Source organism: Bos mutus, chromosome 25 (assembly GCF_027580195.1).
Source record: "Bos mutus isolate GX-2022 chromosome 25, NWIPB_WYAK_1.1, whole genome shotgun sequence".
NCBI classification, from domain to species: domain Eukaryota; kingdom Metazoa; phylum Chordata; class Mammalia; order Artiodactyla; family Bovidae; genus Bos; species Bos mutus.
This window is the reverse complement of record NC_091641.1, coordinates 26827570-26851743: the sequence shown is the minus strand read 5'-3', so window position 1 is coordinate 26851743 and position 24174 is coordinate 26827570.

Genomic DNA, 24174 nt, shown 5'->3' with positions numbered 1-24174 from the left:
CCTGCCCTTGAGATTCACAGGGTGAGAAGCTAGATATAACCACAGCATTGTTCTCCTCCCACCCAAAAAATCCAGGGCTCTCAAAGCAAAATGTTCTTCCTCCAGATGGGACCAGATGGGTGACATTCTCCATTTGCCATCACAAGTAAAACACTAAGATGCTATAAAAATAAGCCTGGGTTTTCCATTCTCACGCCTCATCTTAGCATGTGGAACTCAAATTATCTCCATTGCCAATCCTTTGAGAAAATGAAGAGTTGAAAGAGCCAAGAGGGAGGGGAGGTGGGGGGGAAGGCATGAGCTCTTTCTTAAGAAATCCAAAGGGCAGTAGGTGGGGGAAAGGACTGTGCTTGCTCCGTGCTTTTGGCCTGAGCTTCATAGATCCAGGCCTCATCCCAGCTGTGCCACTTTTTATCCATGTGATTCTGGGAGAGCATTACATTGCACTCAGTCTGTCTCCTCAACTTCTGAAAAAAAGATATTTACATTCAGGAACTGTTTTGAAGATTAAGTCAAATAATTCAGAAAGTACTTACGACACATGAAGAATTGTAAATAAATCTCAGCTGGTATTGTTTTATCGTTAAGAAGTATAAGGAAGAGAAAGGAAGACTTTTGCTCATCAGATTAGAAAACATTTTTTTAAATTACTAGAACTTACAAAGACAATCTTTTCAGATTGTCAGTCTTCTAGACTTCAGAGGTTGAATTATCACAAGGATGACCATCTGCCAAAGATGTTGTAGAGGAGATTCCTTCTTGAGGGTCACTCTGTGAGGGGCAGCAGCGGAAGGGTATTGTGTTGAATCATCAGGAAAACTCATTATCTCTTTGGCAATAGCTTGGTGTCATTACTTCCTTCTATCTATCTATCTTATTTACAAGATAAATCTGGAGCTTTCAGATGATAGCATCCTTATCTGATGGGATTTTGAACCTCTTTTGACGCTCTGCTTAGTCACTCAATCCTGTCTGACTCTTAGTGACCCCATGGACTGTAGCCCATCAGGCTCCTCTGTCCATGGAATTCTCCAGGCAAGAATATCAGAGTGGGTTGCCATGCCCTCCTCCAGGGAATCTTCCCAACCCAGGGATCAAACCCAGGTCTTCCACACTGCAGGTGGATTCTTTACTGTCTGAGCCACCAAGGAAGCCCTCCTTGATACTGATGAAGCTGAATTAAGAAACCAGCTCTCAGGCCTTCTCTCAAGGCTCACCGGTAAAGAATCCACCTGCCAGTGCAGGAGATATGGGTTCAGTCTCTGGTCCAGGAAGATACCACATGCATGAAGCAACTAAGTCTGTGTGCCACAACTATGGAGTCTGTGCTATAGAGCCCAGGAACCACAACTACTGAAGCCCACACCCCCTAGAGCCGTGCACAGCAACAAGAGAAGCCACTGCAATGAGAAGCCCACGCACCACAACTAGACAGTGACCCCCACTTGCTGCAACTAAAGAAAAAGCCTGTGCAGCAATGAAGACCCAGTGCAGCCAATAACTAAATAAAATTATTTTTAAAAAACTTAAAGAGAAGATGGCAGAGGAATAGGACAGGGAGACCCCTTTCTCCCCCACAAATTCATCAAAAGAACATTTGAACGCTGAGTAAATTCTACCAAACAACTCTGAATGCTGGCAGAGGACATCGGACACCCAGAAAAGCAGCCCATTGTCTTCGAAAGGAGGTAGGAAAAAATATAAAAGAGAAAAAGAGAGACAAAAGAGGTAGGGACGGAGCTCCGTCCCAGGAAGGGAGTCTTAAAAAAGAGAGAAGTTTCCAAATGCCAGGAAACACTTTTACTGCTGAGTCTGTGGCGAGCCTTGGAACCACAGAGGGCAACATAACCAGGAGGAAAAATAAATAAATAATTAAAACCCACAGATTACGAGCCCAACGGTAATTCCCCCAGTGGAGAAGCAGCGCAGACACCTGCACCCGTCACTAGCAAGTGGGGGCTGGGCAGGGAGGCAAGGGCGGCACTGCTTAGAGTAAGCACCAGGCCTGAATGCCCCGAGGGCAATCAGAGGGAACTAACTTGGGCTAGCAAACCAGACTGTGGGATAGCTATCACGTGAAAAGCCCTAACCTAAGACACCATCAGGCCCACTCACAGAACAAAGGACTGAGCAGAGCTAGCCATCTGCAGACCATCCCTGTCTGGTGACAGGCAGCCAGAGCTGGAAGGGGGCAATCGCAGCCCCAGAGAGGCATTATCTACCAAACTGTAAGCAGGCTTCTTTGCTAACTAAGACTTCTTGGGGTTCTGGATGGTCAACATCCACCTGAGAAGGTGTGCTGGTTGTACACCCAGAAAACCGAGTGGCAGGGATGGGGGAGGTGATAAGTCGCAGCAACTGCGCTCACCAAACACCTGACCACCTGAACTGCTCGGACCTGGGAAGGGCACAAAATGCAGGCCCAACCTAGTCTATGCCTCTGAGAACTACCTGAGTGCCTGAACCTGAGCGGCTTAGACCTGGGAGGTGCATGCAGCTCAAGGCCAGCCTTGGATGGTTCCTGGCAGAGCAACCTAGAGCCTAAGCAGGGTAGACAGGGAAAGCACACACGCTGTGAGTGGGGGCAAACCCAGTGTGGCTGAGACACTGCGAGCACATGCCAATGTTATTTGTTTGCAGCGTCCCTCCTTCCCCACAGCACGACTGAACCAGTGAGCCTAAAAAAGTGTCCACCACCGCCCCCTTGTGTCAGGGTGGAAATCAGACACTGAAGAGACCAGCAAACAGAAGAAGCTAAAACAGAGGGAACCTCCTTGGAAATGACAGGTGCAATAGATTAAAACCCTGTAGTTAGTACCGACTACATAGGAAGGGGCCTATACATCTTGAGAAATATAAGCCGGATCAAGGAACTATCCGAAAATGAACTGACCCCACACTGCCCACAACACCAGAGAAAGTTCTAGATATATTTTTACTATCATTCTTTAAAAATTTTTTTTTCTATTTTTAAGTGCTCCATTACTCCTTTAATTTTCATTTTTATAATCTACTATTACTTTGCAAAAAAAAAAGGAAAGACCCTATTTTTAAAAGCAAACTTCATATATATATATTTTATAATTTTGTGACTTTTTTTTCCTTTAATATTGTATTTTTGAAAATCCAACCTTTACTAAAGATTTTTAATCTTTTCTTTTTGGTATTTGTTATCAATTTTGTACCTTTAAGAACCCAATCTTCGGTACCCATTTTTACTTGGGAGCAAGATTACTGGCTTGACTGCTCTCTCCCCCTTTGGACTCTCCTTTTTCTCCACCAGGTCACCTCTATCTCCTCCCTCCCCCTTCTCTTCTCTACCCAACTCTGTGAATCTCTTTGTGTGTTCTGGACGGTGGAGAACACTTAGGAAACTGATTACTGGCTGGATCTGTCTCTCTCCTTTTGATTCCCCCCTTTTTCCTCCTGGCCACCTCTGTCTCCCTCCTCCCTCTTCTCTTCTCTGTATAGCTCCGTGAACATCTCTGAGCAGTCCAGACTGTGGAGCGCACATAAGGAAGTGATTACTGGCTAGCCTGCTCTCTCCTCTTTTGATTCCACCTCATCTCATTCAGGTCACCTCTAACTCCCTCCTCCCTCTTCTCTTCTCCATGTAACTCTGAACCTCTCTGGGTGTCCCTCACTGTGGAGAAACTTTTCATCTTTAACCTAGATGTTTTGTCAACGGTGCTATATAGATGGAGAAGTCTTGAGGCTACTGTAAAAATAAGGCTGAAAACCAGAAGCAGGAGGCTTAAGTCCAAATCCTGAGAACACCAGAGAACTCCTGACTCCAGGGAACATTAACTGACAGGAGCTCATCAAACGCCTCCATACGTACACTGAAGCCAAGCACCACCCAAGGGCCAACAAGTTCCAGAGCAAGACATACCACACAAATTCTCCAGCAACACAGGAACACAGCCCTGCGCTTCAATATACAGGCTGCCCAAAGTCACTCCAAACCTACTGACATCTCATAACTCATTACTGGACACTTCATTGCACTCCAGAGAGAAGAAATCCAGCTCCACCCACCAGAACACCGACACAAGCTTGACAAGCCACCCATACAACCCCACCCACAGTAAGGAAACTCCACAATAAAGAGAACTCCACAAACTGCCAGAATACAGAAAGGCCACCCCAAACACAGCAATATAAACAAGATGAAGAGACAGAGGAATACCCAGCAGGTAAAGGAACAAGATAAATGCCCATCAAACCAAACAAAAGAGGAAGAGATAGGGAATCTACCTGATAAAGAATTCCAAATAATTACAGTGAAAATGATCCAAAATCTTGAAAACAAAATGGAATCACAGATAAATAGCCTGGACACAAGGACTGAGAAGATGCAAGAAAGATTTAACAAGGACCTAGAAGAAATAAAAAAAGTCAATATATAATGAATAATGCAATAAATGAGATAAAAAACACTCAGGAGGGAACAAATAGTAGAATAATGGAGGTAGAAGATAGGATTAGTGAGGTAGAAGATAGAATGGTAGAAATAAATGAATCAGAGGAAAAAAGAAAAACGAATTAAAAGAAATGAGGACAATCTCAGAGACCTCTGGACAATGTTAAATGCCCAACGTTCAAATCATAGGAGTCCCAGAAGAAGACAAAAAGAAAGATCATGAGAAAATACTTGAGATAATAGTTGAACACTTCCCTAAAATGGGGAAGGAAATAATCACCCAAGTCCAAGAAACCCAGAGAGTCCCAAACAGGATAAACCCAAGGTGAAACAGCCCAAGACACATATTAATCAAATTAACAAAGATCAAACACAAATATTAAAAGCAGCAAGGGAAAAACAACAAATAACACACAAGGGGATTCCCATAAGGATAACAGCTGATCTTTTAATAGAAACTCTTCAGGCCAGGAGGGAATGGCAAGACATACTTAAAGTGATGAAGTGATGTGCAGATTACTATACCCAGTAAGGATCTCACTCAAATATGAAGGAGAAATCAAGAGCTTTACAGACAAGCAAAAGCTGACAGAATTCAACACCACCAAACCAGCTCTCCAACAAATGCTAAAGGATCTTCTCTAGACAGGAAACACCAAGAGGGTGTATAAACTCGAACCCAAAACAATAAAGTAAACGGCAATGGGATCATACTTATCAATAATTACCTTAAACATAAACGGGTTGAATGCCCCAACCAAAAGACAAAGACTGGCTGAATGGATACAAAAACAGTACAGTTCAGTTCAGTCACTCAGTTGTGTCTGACTCTTGGTGACCCCACAAATTGCAATAAGCCAGGCCTCCCTGTTCAACACCATCTCCTGGAATTCACTCAAACTCACGTCCATCAAGTCAGTGATACCATCCAGCCATTTCATCCTCTGTCGTCCCCTTTTCCTCCTGCCCCCAATCCCTCCCAGCATCAGAGTCTTTTCCAATGAGTCAACTCTTCACATGAGGTGGCCAAAGTACTGGAGTTTCAGCTTTAGCATCATTCCTTCTAAAGAACACCCAGGGCTGATCTCCTTTAGAATAGACTGGTTGGAGTCCTTGGGACTTGCAGTCCAAGGGACTCTCAAGAGGCTTCTCCAACACCACAGTTCAAAAGCATAAATTCTTCGGTGATCAGCTTTCTTCACAGACCAACTCTCACATCCATACATGACCACTGGAAAAACCATAGCCATGACTAGACGGACCTTTGTTAGCAAAGTATTGTCTCTGCTTTTCAATATGCTATCTAGGTTAGTCATAACTTTACTTCCAAGGAGTAAGCGTCCTTTTAATTTCATGGCTGTGTCACCATCTGCAGTGATTTTGGAGCCCCAAAAGATAAAGTCTGACACTGTTTCTACGGTTTCCCCATCTATTTCCCATGAAGTGATGGGACCAGATGCCATGATCTTTGTTTTCTGAATGTTGAGCTTTCAGCCAACTTTTTCACTCTCCACTTTCACTTTCATCAAGAGGTTTTTGAGTTCCTCTTCACTTTCTGCCATGAGGGTAGTGTCATCTGCATATCTGAGGTTATTGATGTTTCTCCTGGCAATCTTGATTCCAGCTTGTGCTTCCTCCAGCCCAGCGTTTCTCATGATGTACTCTGCATATAAGTTAAATAAGCAGCATGACAATATACAGCCTTGCCATACTCCTTTTCCTATTTGGAACCAGTCTGTTGTTCCATGTCCACTTCTAACTGTTGCTTCCTGATCTGCGTATAGGTTTCTCAAGAGGCAGGTCAGGTGGTCTGGTATTCCCATCTCTTGAAGAATTTTCCACAGTTTATTGTGATCCACACAGTCAAAGGCTTTGGCATAGTCAATAAAGCAGAAATAGATGTTTTTCTGGAACTCTCTTGCTTTTTTGATGATCCAGTAGATGCTGGCAATTTGATCTCTGGTTCCTCTGCCTTTTCTAAAACCAGCTTGAACATCTGGAAGTTCACAGTTCACGTATTGCTGAAGCCTGGCTTGGAGAATTTTGAGCATTACTTTACTAGCGTGTGAGATGAGTGCAATTGTGTGGTAGTTTGAGCATTCTTTGGCATTGTCTTTCTTTGGGATTGGAATGAAAACTGACCTTTTCCAGTCCTTTGGCCACTGCTGAATTTTCCAAATTTGCTGGCATATTGAGTGCAGCACTTTCACAGCATCATCTTTCAGAATTTGAAATAGCTCCACTGGAATTCCATCACCTACACTAGCTTTGTTCATAGTGATGCTTTCTAAGGCCCACTTGACGTCACATTCCAGAATGTCTGGCTCTAGGTGAGTGATCATACCATCGTGATTATCTTGGTCATGAAGATCTTTCTTGTACAGTTCTTCTGTGTATTCCTGCCACCTCTTCTTAATATTTCTGCTTCTGTTAGGTCCATACCATTTCTGTCCTTTATTGAGCCCATCTTTGCATGAAATGTTCCCTTGTTATCTCTGATTTTCTTGAAGAGATCTCTAGTCTTTGCCATTCTGTTGTTTTCCTCTATTTCTTTGCATTGATCACTGAGGAAGGCTTTCTTATCTCTTCTTGCTAATTCTTTGGAACTCTGCATTCAGATATTATATCTTTCCTTTTCTCCTTTGCTTTTTCTTTCTCTTCTTTTCACAGCTATTTGTCAGGCCTCCCCAGACAGCCATTTTGCTTTTTTGCATTTCTTTTCCATGGGGATGGTCTTGATCCCTGTCTCCTGTACAATGTCACGAACTTCAGTCCATAGTTCATCAGGCAATCTATCTATCAGATTTAGTCCCTTAAATCTATTTCTCACTTCCACTGTATAATCATAAGGGATTTGATTTAGGTCATACCTGCATGGTCTAGTGGTTTTCCCTACTTTCTTCAGTGTAAGTCTGAATTTGGCAATAAGGAGCTCATGATCTGAGCCACAGTCATCTCTCGGTCTTGTTTTTGCTGACTGTATAGAGCTTCTCCATCTTTGGCTGCAAAGAATATAATCAATCTGATTTCGTTGTTGAACCACTTGGTGATGTCCATGTGTAGAGTTTTCTTTTGTGTTGTTGGAAGAGGGTGTTTGATATGACCAGTGCGTTCTCTTGGCAAAACTCTATTAGCCTTTGCCTTGCTTCATTCTGTATTCCAAGGCCAAATTTGCCTGTTACTCCAGGTGTTTCTTGACTTCCTACTTTTGCATTCCAGTCCCCTATAATGAAAAGGACATCTTTTTTGGGTGTTAGTTCTAAAAGGCCTTGTAGGTCTTCATAGAACCGTTCAACTTCAGCTTCTTCAGCATTACTGGTTGGGGCATAGACTTGGATTACTGTGATATTGAATGGTTTGCCTTGGAAATGAACAGAGATCATTCTGTCATCTTTGAGACTGCATCCAAGTACTGCATTTCGGACTCTTTTGTTGACCATGATGGCTACTCCATCTCTTCTAAGGGATTTCTGCCCACAGTAGTAGATATAATGGTCATCTGAGTTAAATTCACCCATTCAAATCCATTTTAGTTCTCTGATTCCTAGAATGTCGATGTTCACCCTTGCCATCTCCTGTTTGACCACTTCCAATTTGCCTTGATTCACAGACCTAACAATCCAGGTTCCTATCAATATTGCTCTTTACAGCATTGGACCTTGCTTCTATCACCAGTCACATCCACAACTGGGTGTTGTTTTTACTTTGGCTCCATCCCTTCATTATTTCTGGAGTTATTTCTCCACTGATCTCCAGTAGCATATTGGGCACCTACTGACCTGGGGAGTTCCTCTTTCAGTATCCTATCATTTTGCCTTTTCATACTGTTCATGGGGTTCTCAAGGCAAGAATACTGAAGAGGTTTGCCATTCCCTTCTCCAGTGGACCACATTCTGTCAGACCTCTCCATCATGACCCACCCATCTTGGGTGGCCCCACAGGGCATGGCTTAGTTTCATTGAGTTAGACAAGGTTCTGGTCCTAGTGTGATTAGATTGACTAGTTTTCTGTGATTATGGTTTCAGTGTGTTTGCCCTCTGATGCCCTCTTGTAACACCTACCATCTTACTTGGGTTTCTCTTACCTTGGACGTGGGGTATCTCTTCATTGCTGCTCCAGCAAAGGGCAGCCACTGCTCCTTACCTTGGACAAGGGCTATCTCCTCACTGCTGCCCCTCCTGACCTTGAATGTGGAGTAGCTCCTCTAAGGCCCTCCTGTGCCCACGCAGCCACTGCTCCTTGGACGTGGGGTTACTCCTCTGGGGTTACAGCCCCCACCCCTGGCCTCGGGCTGGGGGTAGCTCCTCCAGGCCGCCACCCCTGACTTCGGATGTGGGGTAGCTTCTCTCAGCGGTGCTTGTGCACCATCGCAGCTGCTGGCTATATGTTGTCTACAAGAGACCTCCCTCAAAACAAGGGACACATACAGACTGAAAGTGAAGGGCTGGAAAAAGATATTCCACACAAATAGAGACCAAAAGAAAGCAGGAGTAGCAATACTCATATCAGATAAAATAGACTTTAAAACAAAGGCTGTGAAGAGAGACAAAGAAGGACACTACATAATGATCAAAAGATCAATCCAAGAAAAAGATATAACAATTATAAATATATATGTACCCAACATAGGAGCACCACAATATGTAAGACAACTGCTAACAACTATGAAAGGGGAAATTAACAATAACACAATAATAGTGGGAGACTTTAGTACCCCACTCACACCTATGGATAGATCAACCAAACAGAAAATTAACAAGGAAACACAAACTTTAAAGGATACAATAGACCAGTTAGACCTAACTGGTATCTATAGGACATTTCACCCCAAAACAATGAATTTCACCTTTTTCTCAAGCGCACGGAACCTTCTCTAGGACAGATCACATCCCGGCCATAAATCTAGCCTTGGTAAATTCAAAAAAATTGAAATCATTCCAAGCATCTTTTCTGACCACAATGCAGTAAGATTTGATCTCAATTATAGGAGAAAAACTATTAAAAATTCCAACATATGGAGGCTGAACAACATGCTGCTGAATAACCAACAAATCACAGAAGAAATCAAAAAAGAAATCAAAATATGCATAGAAACGAATGAAGATGAAAACACAACCCCAAACCTGTGGGACACTGTAAAAGCATTGCTAAGGGGAAGGTTCATAGCAATACAGGCATATCTCAAGAAACAAGAAAAAAGTCAAATAAATAACCTAACTCTACACCTAAAGCAACTAGAAAAGGAAGAAATGAAGAACCCCAGGGTTAGTAGAAGGAAAGAAATCTTAAAAATTAAGGCAGAAATGCAAAAGAAACAAGAGACCATAGCAAAAATCAACAAAGCCAAAAGCTGGTTCTTTGAGAAGATAAATAATATCAACAAACCATTAGCCAGACTCATCAAGAAACAAAGGGAGAAAAATCAAATCAATAAAATTAGAAATGAAATGGAGAGATCACAACAGACAACACAGAAATACAAAGGATCTTAAGAGACTCCTATCAGCAATTATATGCCAATAAAATGGACAACTTGGAAGAAATGGAAAATTCTTAGAAAAGTACAACTTTCCAAAACTGAACCAGGAAGAAATAGAAAATCTTAACAGATCCATCACAAGCACGGAAATTGAAACTGTAATCAGAAATCTTCCAGCAAACAAAAGCCCAGATCGAAATGGCTTTACAGCTGAATTCTACCAAAAATTTAGAGAAGAGCTAACATCTATCCTACTCAAACTCTTCCAGAAAATTGCAGAGGAAGGTAAATTTCCAAACTCATTCTATGAGGCCACCATCACCCTAATACCAAAACCTGACAAAGATGCCACAAAAAAAAAGAAAACTATAGGCCAATATCACTGATGAACATAGATGCAAAAATTCTTAACAAAATTCAAGCAATCAGAATCCAACAACACATTAAAAAGATCATATACCATGACCAAGTGGGCTTTATCCCAGGGATGCAAGGATTCTTCAATACCCACAAATCAATCAATGTAATACACCACATTAACAAATTGAAAAATAAAAGCCATATGATTATCTCAATAGATGCAGAGAAAGCTTTTGACAAAATTCAACATCCATTTATGATAAAAAACTCTCAAGAAAGCAGGAATAGAAGGAACATACCTCAACATAATAAAAGCTATATATGATAAACCCACAGCAATCATTATCCTCAGTGGTAAAACATTGAAAGCATTTCCCCTAAAGTCAGGAACAAGGCAAGGATGCCCACTTTCACCACTACTATTCAACATAGTTTTGGAAGTTTTGGCCACAGCAATCAGAGCAGAAAAAGAAATAAAAAGAATCCAAATTGGAAAAGAAGAAGTAAAACTCTCACTCTTTATAGATGACATGATCCTCTACATAGAAAACCCTAAAGACTCCACCAGAAAATTACTAGAGCTAATCAATGAATATAGTAAAGTTGCAGGATATAAAATCAACACACAGAAATCCCTTGCATTCTTATACACTAATAAGGGGAAAACTGAAAGAGAAATTAAGGAAACAATTCCACTCACCATTGCAATGAAAAGAATAAAATACTTAGGAATATATCTACCTAAAGAAACAAAAGACCTATATATAGAGAACTATAAAACACTGGTGAAAGAAATCAAAGAGGACACTAATAGATGGAGAAATATATCATGTTCATGGATCGGAAGAATCAATATAGTGAAAATGAGTATACTACCCAAAGCAATCTATAGAGTCAATGCAATCCCTGTCAAGCTACCAATGGTATTTTTCACAGAGCTAGAACAAATAATTTCACAATTTGTATGGAAATATAAAAAACCTCAAATAGCCAAAGCAATCTTGAGAAAGAAGAATGGAACAAGAGGAATCAACCTGCCTGACTTCAGGCTCTACTACAAAGCCACAGTCATCAAGACAGTATAGTACTGGCACAAAGACAGAAATATAGATCAGTGGAACATAATAGAAAGCCCAGAGATAAATCCACACATCTACAGACATCTTATCTTTGACAAAGGAGGCAAGAATATACAATGGAGAAAAGACAATCTCTTTAACAAGTGGTGCTGGGAAAACTGGTCAACCACTTGTAAAAGAATGAAACTAGAACACTTTCTAACACCATACACAAAAATAAACTCAAAATGTATTAAAGATCTAAACATAAGACCAGAAACTATAAAACTCCTAGAAGAGAACATAGGCAAAACACTCTCCATCATAAATCAGTAGGATCCTCTATGACCCACCTCCCAGAATATTGGAAATAAAAGCAAAAATAAACAAATGGGACCTAATTAAAACTAGAAGCTTCTGCATAACGAAGGAAACTATAAGCAAGGTGAAAAGGCAGCCTTCAGAATTGGAGAAAACAATAGCATATGAAGCAACTGACAAAGAATTAATCTCAAAAATATACAAGCAACTCCTACAGCTCAATTTCAGAAAAATAAATGACACAATCAAAAAATAGGCCAAAGAACTAAACAAACATTCTCCAAAGAAGACATACAGATGGCTAACAAACACTTGAAAAGATGCTCAACATTACTCATTATCAGAGAAATGCAAATCAAAACCACAATGAGGCACCATTTCACACCAGTCAGAATGGCTGCTATCCAAAAGTCTACAAGCAATAAATGCTGGAGAGGGTGTGGAGAAAAGGGAACCCTCTTACACTGTTGGTGGGAATGCAAACTAGTACAGCCATTATGGAGAACATTATGGAGATTCCTTAAAAAACTGGAAATAGAACTGCCATATGACCCAGCAATCCCACTGCTGGGCATACACACTGAGGAAACCAGAACTGAAAGAGACACATGTACTTCAATGTTCATTGCAGCACTGTTTATAATAGCTAGGACATGGAAGCAACCTAGATGTCCATCAGCAGACGAATGGATAAGAAAGCTGTGGTACATATATACAATGGAGTATTACTCAGCCATTAAAAAGAATAGATTTGAATCAGTTCTAATGAGGTGGATGAAACTGGAGCCTATTATACAGAGTGAAGTAAGCCAGAAAGAAAAACACTAATACAGTATATTAACGCATATATATGAAATTTAGAAAGATGGTAACAATAACCCTATATGCAAGACAGCAAAAGAGACACAGATGTCTAGAACAGTCTTTTAGAGTCTGTGGGAGAGGGTGAGGGTGGGATGATTTGGGAGAATGACATTGAAACATATATAATATCATATGTGAAACGAATCACCAGTCCAGTTTCGATGCATGATACAGGATGCTCGGGGCTGGTGCACTGGGATGACCCAGAGGGATGGGACAGGGAGGGAGGTGGGAGGGAGGTTCAGGATGGGGAACACATGTACACCCGGGGCGGATTCATGTTGAAGTATGGCAAAACCAATACAATGTTGTAAAGTAATTAGCCTCCAATTGAAATAAATAAATTTATATTAAAAAAAATAAAAACAAAAAAACTTGAAAAGAAACTGGCTCTTCCTATCCCTTTAATCTATTTCTATCAGCATCTTATTGTCATGGTAGAACCCGAGGTCTTTGGATAATAGACCTAGATTTCAGCCCCTTTTATCTGTCTGTGTGACCTTGAGTAATTTACCTTCTCTGAGGCCTATTTCTTTATGTATCAGAAAATGGTATCCACGCATGAGCAGCATGGTTTTGGAGGGTGGGGGTTACAGACAATGACTACATAGTGCTTAGCACAGTATCCGACACAGAGTTGGGACATAGGAACTGGAAATTACAGCAATCAACACAGAAATAGTAATGATTATTGTCACTGTAGTTACTGTTTATGCAATATATTTTCAAACTATAAAAAGAGCTCTTCCATTTGAAACAGCCACAGAGAAAGAATATTCTGTGTTAGGGAGAGAGACCAACATTGTGAATGGAGTGGGAAAGGTTTGACCTGCAGACTTTATGCTGTGTGCTCTGTGTGTGTGTGTTGTAAGAATGGAAGCCCTAAAAAGAAGTTACAAGAGTACCTACCAGGGGAGAAACTGATCACAAAGCCGAGTGTGAGCAAGAACTATGCTTTCCTTCTGTGCTACAGCAACGGCGCATCCTCTGGGGACTGGTTTTCATTTGTAATCTTAGTAACTCAGCTGGCTGCAGACAGCCAACCTTATATCGATTGGGGGCCCTGCAGGAGAGTTCAGCCACGAGGACACCCAGGGACCACATTTTTGCTTCTTAGTTACCACTCTCTTTGGTGTGTGTGTGTGCATGCACACGTCCTCATGCCAGGACAATTCTGGACCTTCATTGGACCTGGTAACGAGAAATGCAGTTCTCTGGGCACAAAATAACATAACAGCTCCATCCAAACATGGCTTCTTGCAGCTACAGGCCACATCCCTAGGGTGACCCCAGCCCTGCAATTAAAATGCCTGCCTGAGAACTCTCAGTGCTACTAGGAAAGTGCTATTTGTTCCAGCCAATACCTGATAATAAACTCCTGACCATTGACTGAAAAGGTCTGACCACTGTGAATATGTATCGCTTACATCTCAAGTGTTTTTCTGAAGGACCTGAAAGCCTTTCATTTGAAATGTACTCATCAGAGAGGCAAGGGCCTCCAGCTCCCAGTCTCTGTGGGAGGATGGAATCCTAGCTTCCACGGCTGCCAGCTGGCAGACACAGCTGCCTAATCGCATTTATCCTGATCAACACTTTGTAGGTTTTCTCTCCTCTGACTCTACTGAACCCCTGCCCCCCATCCTTCCTTTAACATACTTGAATCACCTCTGCACGAATTGGAATAAAGTTCAGCTTTTCTCCTGCTGTCAGTAGTTACTGAATAATACCTGTTTTCACTGCTTTAACTAATGTCTGGCTGTGTTTGTCTTTGATGGCGGAAGGGTTTTCACAGGGCATGGTGGATGTATTTCCTCAATGTCTGGTCACTGACAGAGGGTCAAGAGATGTTTCTCTTCTTTCTTTTCTTTCTCTTGAACAAGAGGCTGCTCCAGGCCATTTCTATAGTGCCTACATCTTAAAACCATGGGCATAAAATGGGAATAATAATAGTAATAGCTGCCTAATGATGTTGCCTTGAGGATTAATTAAGTTAACAGAGTTGGTTGATTTGAAGAAACAGAATTTCAGGCTCCCCCTCATCTCCTGGGATGCACCATGAATTCTAGGAATTTTCTAAAACAGGGTCCCCAACCTCTGGGGTTTAATGACTGATGATCTGAGGTGGAGCTGATGTAATAATAATATAAATGGAGTGCCCAATACATGTAATGTCTTTAAATCATCCCCAAACTGTCTCCCCACCCCAGTCCATGGAAAAATTGTCTTCCATGAAACCAATCCCTGGTGCCAAAAAGTTTGGGGACCACTGGCCTAAAATCTTGCAACTGTCCCGCCACAGACCCTTTTGGAGGGGATGTCAGGGGCTGTCCAAGGTAAATCTGGAAGGCATAGTGCAGCTATGGAGCCTTCAAACATGCCAGATATTGAACAGGAGACTTCACATTCTTTACCTCAGGTAGGTCTTCCAACAGAACTTCTGCCTGTAAAGTAAGGGGATGGAAGCAGATTGGCCACAAGAGTTTATCTTTTTTCACTCCTGAAACCCTCCTGGAGAGGGAGCAATGAGGAAAGAAAGAAAGGAAGAAGGAGGGGTAAAGAAGGAAACAAGGACAAAAGGAGGTGCTAACTTACAGTGGCAGAGCGCAGGAGAGGAGAGAGCAGATGAAGAGAGAGATTTCAATGATTCTGGAAGGTGGAGAGCAGAGGAAGGGGCGATGGATGGGATCATGCGGTAGAGTTGGTTGTAATCCAGGCATCCTAGCCACGGGATGCTAGAGAAGGTGAGGCTGAGTGGGATTAACCACTTAGGTGGAGCAGTTGACTCTCCAGATTCCACCCCCACACCCCTATGCCCCCACCTGACACAGTCAGACAACTACCTCTCTTCCCTTCTTTCACCCCTGCCACACAGAAGTGGGATTTCTGTGGTAACAAATAAGAAAGCCTCAGGACTCTGGGTGTCAACAGGGACAGCAAACCATTGAGAAGAGAGATGGACAAAAACTGGGACTGCTCCCTTCTCCCCTCACCCACAGGCTTGGGGAATTTTTATCTGGAGGAACTGACAGATCCATGAGAAAAGACATCAAGATACTGAAATATTTATGGTTCCCAAATGAATAGGCTGACTCACCGCCTCATTACCCAGCAAAGAATTCCATCCATCAATACCCTGCCCCCCCCTCCCGCCCCCCACCACACACACACACAGAAGTCACAGAGGGCTCCCTAGAGTTCTCCTTTTCCAAAATCTGACCACCACACAGGGTGGGGAATCCCCAATCTGAAAGAGAAAGACCCGAACCAGGGGAGAACAAAAGAAATCTGCGTTGTTTAAATACATGGAGGTAAATATTAGAAGAATCAGATTAAGTGGTCGAGAGTAGCTGCCCCCAGAGATCAGGATTCAGGAGTAGGGAGGCTTGAAAATGTTGATTTTCATTATAAGACATTCAGCACTCTTTGATTAAAACAATCTGTGTGCCTTATTATGGCAGATATAAAGTTTAATTTTAAAACTATATTCTTACAGGGTATGAACAATTTCCCTTGAGCAGATGAGTAAAACTGAGGCTCAGAAAGGTTAGATGACTTGCCAACATCACATAGCAAGTAAATCACAGAGTCAGACTTGAATCCACAAGTGTCTATCTTAGGGCTTCCCTGATGGCACAGATGGTAAAGAAACCATCTGCAATGCAAGAGATGTGGGTTTGATCCCTGGGTTTGGAAGATCCCCTGGAGAAGGAAATGGCAACCCACTCCAATACTGTCACTTGGAGAATTCCATGGACAGAGGAGCCTGGCAGGCTACAGTCCATGGGGTTGCAAAGAGTCAGACACAACTGATCAACTAAACAGAGCACAGTGTTTATCTTAAAACTTAAGTATTTCTCATGAGTAATTCTTTGCTTGCAAGGTAAATTTGGTTAAAGAAAATCAGCATGTAATATTCCTCTTAGGAGCCTCCTATGAGGTCAGTTAGAGTGACCTGGTTGTGCAGTAAACTCTTTCAGGTTCCTCATTAAGGGAATGAGACTGAGGGCCATGGATGTGACCAGCTATTCACTGGGGGATTCTAGGCATGATCTCCACAGTGGCTAAGATTGTTACCGCTGAAACTCAAAATGGCATCCCCTGAGGACTATGGGAAGACAGCAAGAAATGGAAAAAACACAGCCTTAAAATACATTATTGATGTCTGACTGCATTGGGAACTGGAGAGTTTTGAGGCAATCTTTTAGAGATTTTACAAAATCTCCTTCCCTTTAAAAAATAAATAAATAAAATGGGCTTAATGCCAGAAATCCAAGTCTTTACAAGAGTTGTTTTTTCAAAAGTTAGCAGGATTTTTCACAGTTTAGGCAACCCCAAAGAATGCCAGCCTCTTGTTTTGTGTGCTGCCATTAAAGGCGGCAGTGCAGGGCTGCTAGAAGTTTAATCTAGATGTTTATAGATAGAGGCTGATCGATTAGGAGGGTGCAAGAGGTTGAGGAGGATGCACTGTGTCCTACTTCTTTGGGTCTGACAAGTCAAATGCAGGTGGAGCCGAGACTGGGGAATCCAAACGTGAGAGGCTTTTGTTGTCTCCTTTTGTAGGAAAGCACCCCATCCAGGTCAACTTGAAATACTGGTTCTGTTTATCAAAGGCTATTTCCTCTCTGGGGCTTCCCTGGTGGCTCAGTCCTCTCTGGGGCTTCCCTGGTGGCTCAGTCCGTAAAGAATCCACCTGCAATGCTGGAGACCTGGGCTGGAGACCTGGGTTTGATCCCTGGGTTGGGAAGATCCCCTGGAGGAGGACATGGCAACCCAGTCCAGTGTTCTTGCCTGGAGAATCCCCATGGACGGAGGAGCCTGGCAGGCTGCAGTCCATGAGGTCACAAAACGTCAGACATGGCTCAGTGACTAAGCACACATGTCCTCTCGGAGGCCTCCTCTGGCTACCCACAATTAACACGTCCAGCTTTTGGCTTCTTTGGAAGCCCCCTCTAGCGGCGGTAGTGGTAAAGAACCCACCTGCCAATGCAGGAGACCTCAAGAGATTTAGTTTGGATCCCTGGGTCAGGAGGATCCCCTGGAGGAGGAAATGGCAACCCACTCCAGTGTTCTTGCCTGGAGAATTCCATGGAGAGAAGCCTGGTGAGCTACAATCCATAGGGTGCAGAGAGTTGGACATAACTGAAGCGACTTAGCATGCATGCACACACCCTCTATGTTAGCACTTAAGTTAGGATTATTTTTTTCACCTTGCCTAGCTGACTGTAAGCTTTGCAAGGTTAGGGACTACATTTGTGCAGTACAGTCTCTCATCACTTGGCAGATTACCTGGCACACAGAAGCCTTAATAAATATTTCCCGATAGGCCAAGAGAATGGAATATCATAATTCAATAGTACATTCTCCCAAGAAGATGTTTCCTTGTTTTCCTGAGAGGTAGGGTTCACCTTCCCATCCTTACTTAGAATAGCTCAAATGTGACATTCATGCTTACCACAAACTTAAAAAAAATTTTATTGAAATATAGTTGATTTACAATGTTGTGTTACTATCTGGTGTACGCAAAATGACTTATTTGCATAGGTTTCCCTGGTAACTCAGCTGGGAAAGAATCTGTCTGCAGTTCTAGAGACCTGAGTTTGATCCCTGGATTGGGAAGATCTCTTGGAGGGAGGGCATGGCAACCCACTCCAGTATTCTGGAGAAGCCCCATGGATAGAAGAGCCTGGTGGGCTACAGTCCATGGGGTCACAAAGAGTCAGACATGACTGAGCGACTAAGCACCTATACTCTTTTTCATATCCTTTTCCAATATGGCTTGTTACAGGATATTAAATATATCAGTAGGGCCTTATTGTTTATCCATTCTATACAATGGTTTGCATCTGTTAATCTCAAAGTTCCAATCCATCCCTCCTCCAACACCTTCTCCTTTGGCAGTCACAATCTGTGATTTCTCTATGTCTGTGAATCTGTTTCTGTCTCATAAGTATGTTCATTTGTGTCATAGTATCAAAAACTTTTGTTGTTAAAACAATCCTAGACAACGTATATGAGTTGTGCATAAAGGGGGGATAACACATATATGTTAGAATAATTACGACAATCTCAACCTGGAGAACAACCGTCATTCCCTCAACCATGGCCACTGAACCATTTTTCTGAATGGATTTTGTGTGTATTTCACCGTATTCAGTCTTTCAGCTTTCCAAATATTACAATTTATTAGGAAAAATTTCTGCCCTTGTTACAACAGGGTATACCAGGAACTCTGTGTGTTGGCATGTCTGCAATCCTTTCCCTTTTCTTCTTTTGAAAAGCCATCAGCCTTAGGCTTCAGACAGTGAGAAGGGAAGTTAATTTCTCTTGTTGGATTCATCTTGTTTCTCTCTTCTTCTTTATTTTTCATAAAATAACAGTAAGTGTAAGGTGTTACAGCATAAGACACATGGTAGAGCTTAGATAGGCAAAAGGTTGATGAGCTAATGCTTTCATAGCTGAAATGCCCAAGAAATTAAATAGTACCCTAAGAAGTTTTTAAATGGGAAGGCTGACTTTCCAGATCGTTGTGAGTTCGAGTCATGGCTGCAGTGAAACTAGGAGCCAAGATCTGGGAGGGGTTTTAATGGATAAGGTCTAACCAGCTCATTTGATAGTGGGAAGGTTCACAGAGGGTAAGTAAATCACTTCCAAGTCAAGGAAATTTCTTTCAGCACTGGGAGAAGTAATTTGGTAATGGAAATAATATTTTAAAATATTGCTTGTTTGTTTTCACCATCTACCACAAGAATCAAGACAGCCCTTGTGTCATTAGAGCCTGAGGGAAGACAAAAGAAAAAAAATTACCCCAGAAAAGAGCAGGATAAAATATGGGAGAAATCCTCACATGACAGGAAAAAGTGGAATCCCCGCCTCTCTTTTTCTGGCTCAGTATGGTTTGAGCTAAGGAGAAAAAAGATATTGGGAAACACATAGGTTCTTATCATCTCTTTTCAGGATTAAGCCAGGAGGTAGTTTGGGATTTGGGAATTTAGACACCTCCCAAGATGCCCCTACACCAATAGGTAGACTTCCACATCAAAGTGGAACAACAAGATTGGAGGACAAGGGGGAGGCCACGCCAGCATCCTAATGTCACCCTAGAGGCCCATGATGTAGAATGGACAAAGAGATTTTCCCGTCCATCATGATGGGAGAGGAAGAGTGTGGCTAATAGTATTATCTGGGGTTTACCAGGATGAGACAAATTACCCTGCTACTGGGAGCTATGGCATTCCTAGACCTGGGGTCACATTAAAATCAAGTATAGCCAGCCCTTCCAACAGCTAACATGAGGCTGAGTCAGAATTTGGGTCCTGACAACATGGGAAAACAGGTCATGAATTTAGCAGTCGTAGGTTTCTCCATCAGATATTGATGCTGACCGGTGAGCAGTTGGGCACAGTGCGTTGCCATAGAGAAAGAGGGATCAGAAGTATGTAAGCCACCCAGAGTCCTCCTCTTCTTTCCTCTCTTCCCAATGCCTGAATATCTCTTGGGAATGATCGGGAAGAGAGGAAGGAAGTTGGAAAACTCACACTACTAAAAAAAGAAATGCAGAAGTTTCCTATAAAATTGTTTACAACATTAACCAGCACTGTGCTGTGCTTAGTCGCTCAGTTGTTTCTGACTCTTTGTGACTGCATGGACTGTAATCCACCAGGCTCCTCTGTCCATGGAATTCTCCAGGCAAGAATACTGGAGTGGGTTGCCATGCCCTCTTCCAGGGGATCTTCCCAACCCAGGGATCGAACCTAGGTCTCCCATATTGCAGGTGGATTCTTTACCAGCTGAGCTATCAGGGAGGCCCTAAACAGGACTAAGCTTAGTGTATTTGGATGAACCTTAGCAATCCCTGCCCCAACTCTAGTTTACCCACCAAAGCAAAAGAGGGAATTCTTAAAGAAGTTAAGACAAGTCATAGAAGATAACTAAGGTGCATGTATCTTTGCACACCTCCTTTGCACAAATGTAGTAAGAACACATTTGCAACCTGGCTATAAGTTTTAAGTGCTGTTGCACTATCCATCTGTTTCAATTCAGTTTAGTGCCACAGGCAGGTGCTTACTCACAGGCATTACTTAGTGAGGCTCGTTGGTGAGCCTTGGAGATGCTGTACATGCCAGAAAGTGAATAAGTGAAAAAAGGTCATTGATTCAGTCTTTTTGTGAATGAGCTTCTATATCCCTGCCATGAAAAGTGGGCATGATGGACACTTTAATGCCATCTTCCCTTTCTCACACCTCGGAGCTTACATTGAAGCACAACTCCATGTTCCCTAGAGCAATGCCACTTTTGTTCTTTAAGATAATCTTAAAGATTATCTACTCCAGTCCCTTCATCTCACTTGGGGAAACCAAGGCTTTGTGAGGCAAGATGGTTTTTTGTCCCTGGCCATAAAGAAAGTTGCAAATACAAGGCCCCTGGTGCACCTGCTAATCTATGTTTTCAACCTTCCCTATACATAAAAAGATCACACTCAACCATCTGGTCTACCTGACTGAAGCATTTGCCAGTAGCAGATGGGAGGCTGAACCCGGATGTTTCCTGAGAACTCTGGCAACTCTCTGACCTGAGACTCAGTTCCATGCACTTTTCCCTTGAGTTTTGGCACATCCCCAAACGTTGTGCTCCTAAGAAGAAGATGCCACACTGTCACTGGGACTTGCAAAATCCCAAGAAAACACTGACATGTGGACAGCAGGATTCAGTGTTCTCTGTCTTCTCAAACGGAATCCACAGGATGCCAAAAAGACAAATGCATTTTTCTCCTCCAAATTATTCCTCCTACAAATGCTAAGTGTCTCCATCTGGGAGGCATTTAACATTTCAAGCAGCTATCGCTGCTCTGTAGGAGGACTCGCCAAGTATCAACTGTCTCCCTAAAATAACTCCCCTTGTTGCTGCAGGAGCCGCTGAGTTCCAACCCAGGCAGGAGGAGAGGCACAGTGTTTCTGGGGAGCCCCAAAGTTAGAGGAAAGCACAGACAACCCTCCCCTCACCTGGGTCCACCCACTGGTATCTCTTCAGAGGTGTGTTTTGAGATGGTGTACAGATGGCATTGCATCCCTCTCCTGGGAGGATGGGTTTCCAGAAAAAATTTCATCAGTGACATTCCCCCAGATGACAGTCTCATGTTTCTTCTGACACCTTAAGTTCATTCAGATACTTACAGGAAACCATACATAGTTCCTGCAAGGCTGAGTTAAAACTCATCCCAGAAAAGGTGGCAGTGAGGAGAATAGCTGAGCTCTGAATAAGATCCAAGAACTTGTCTTTACCACTTCCCCTTCTGCTCAAAGTTTTGAAATCTGACCACAGGAGAATAAACACTGGACTAACAATTTCAAACAACTAATCCTGCATCTATCCACTTATCCTTCCTCAGTTTCTTTATTATCTACCCTGTGGTTGTCGCTGAAGAGTCCCCAAGACAGAGGAGACACACAGCCTCTGTCATCAGTCAGTTCAATTCAGTTCAGTCACTCAGTCATGTCTGACTCTTTGTGACCCCATTAATCGCAGCACGCCAGGCCTCCCTGTCCATCACCATCTCCTGGAGTTCACTCAAACTCACGTCCATTGAGTTGGTGATGCCATCCAGCCATCTCATCCTCTGTCATCCCCTTCTCCTCCTGCCCCCAATTCCTCATAGAATCAGAGTCTTTTCCAATGAGTCAACTCTTTGCTTGAGGTGGCCAAAGTACTGGAGTTTCAGCTTTAGCATCATTCCTTCCAAAGAACACCCAGGGCTGATCTCCTTTAGAATGGACTGGTTGGATCTCAAGAGTGCATCAATTAATGAGGGGGGTGTATAAAATATGTTCACAAACATCATTCAATCTGGGTAGGATGGTGTGGGAAATCCTGCTAAAGAACTATAGAAATTGAAAGGAGGAGAGGTCATTGCTTGCTGAGTGACCAGGGGGAGACTTCGTGGTGTAGATGGCATTTGTCGTAAACCTTCAAGGAGGGGGATTAGAGCACGTGGGAATTAGTAAGGGAAAGACATCTCAGGTGTGTGGCAAAGGCAGTTCAATGTTGTAAAAGCGACCCGAGCTGAACTTCATTTATTCATTCTTCCCTTATTCATTCATTGAAAGTGACAGATATTTACTGAGCACAGAGTGTGTTCTGGGTCACAGAACTAGGACTTGGGCATATCAAGATATTGTAAACATGACCTCAAAGAATTTTATCAAGTGGCTAATCAGAAAAATTGAGTAGCAAGTACACATAGGGTGACGAGGACAGTAACCAAAGAACCACTGGAGACTGTGGGAGAACAGAGGATGGGCTCTTGACTCAGACTTGGGAGTCAGAAGACATCCTGCAGGGGGAGAAAGCAGCCAAATGCCAGCTATGGAAGGAGAAATGCATTTCAAGGCATGCTCAGTGTGGACACAAGCTCTGTGGTCAGAGACTAGAGGGCAGTGTGCCAGGTGGGAGGGCAGCAAGAGAGTGGGACTGGATTCAGGAGTTTGAAGGCATTTCTTAGCACAGGGAGATCCTCTTGCCCTCCTTCTACTTATGCTGCTGCAGTAGAAAGAGTGAGGGAGTTGATTCACAGCAATGCTGGGAGTCCTGCTGGTAGCCCGTGCTAGGTGGGAAGGTCTAGCTCTGAAAATGTGCAAAGCTACTGTCTACCACTTGTTTGTTAGTATGCGTATCCCATTTTGTGCTATTGGTTCCCTTTTCCTGATGTGTTGGTCTCAGTTGCCAGTGACTTTATTGAGGACAGGAAATAAGCCCTGGGAGCAGCTAGCACAGGACTGAGCTATGTGGTAGATGCTCAGTGTGAACTCAATGACTTATTGGCAATTTGTGTGTGTGTGTGTGTGTGTGTGTGTGTGTGTATGTGTGTGTAACTGAAGGAGTGCTGGGTATGTGATTCTGTAGGAGCTGAAGTATGGGCTCATTCTTATATTTGAGAGACTGAAATATTTCTTCATCTATTATTGTCATTGTTGATTCTTCCTTTATGTACTCAATCCTTTGTTTTCTTCCTTATGAATGTTAATTGATTGACTCTGAAGATAAACTTTCAAAGAAGACATTTTTAGATAATATATGTATTTGTGTGCATGTGCTCACTCACTCAATTGTGTCCGACTCTTTGTGACCCTGTGGACTGTGGCCCTCCAGGCTCCTCTGTCCATGGAATTTTCCAGGCAAGAATACTGGATCAGGTTGCCATTTCCTCCTCCAGTGGATCTTCCCAACCCAGAGATTGAACCCGTGTCTCTTGTGTCTCCTGCATTGGCAGGTGGATTCTTTACCTCTCTGCCACTGGGAAGCCCAACACGTGTTTAAATGTGGTCACGTGTTGATGAATGATCATCTCAATGTCTGTCACCGGATAATTTAAAAATAGAAAAGTGTCTCTTGCAATTTCTTTGGAAATTGAGAAATTTGTTAAATTCTATGTGTCATCTAAAGGATAAAAAAGTATTACTTTATACTAAACATTCAAAAGTTTTGTTGAATATTCCAAAAAGATTTTAAAAAGTTTAGATAAGTAATATCTCTGTGGGGCTTTCCTGGTAACTCAGCTGGTAAAGATCCTGCCTGCAATGCAGGAGATCCCAGTTTGAATCCTGAGTCGGAGAGATTCCCTAGAGAAGGGATAGGCTACCTACCCACTCCAGTATTCTTGGGCTTCCCTGGTGGCT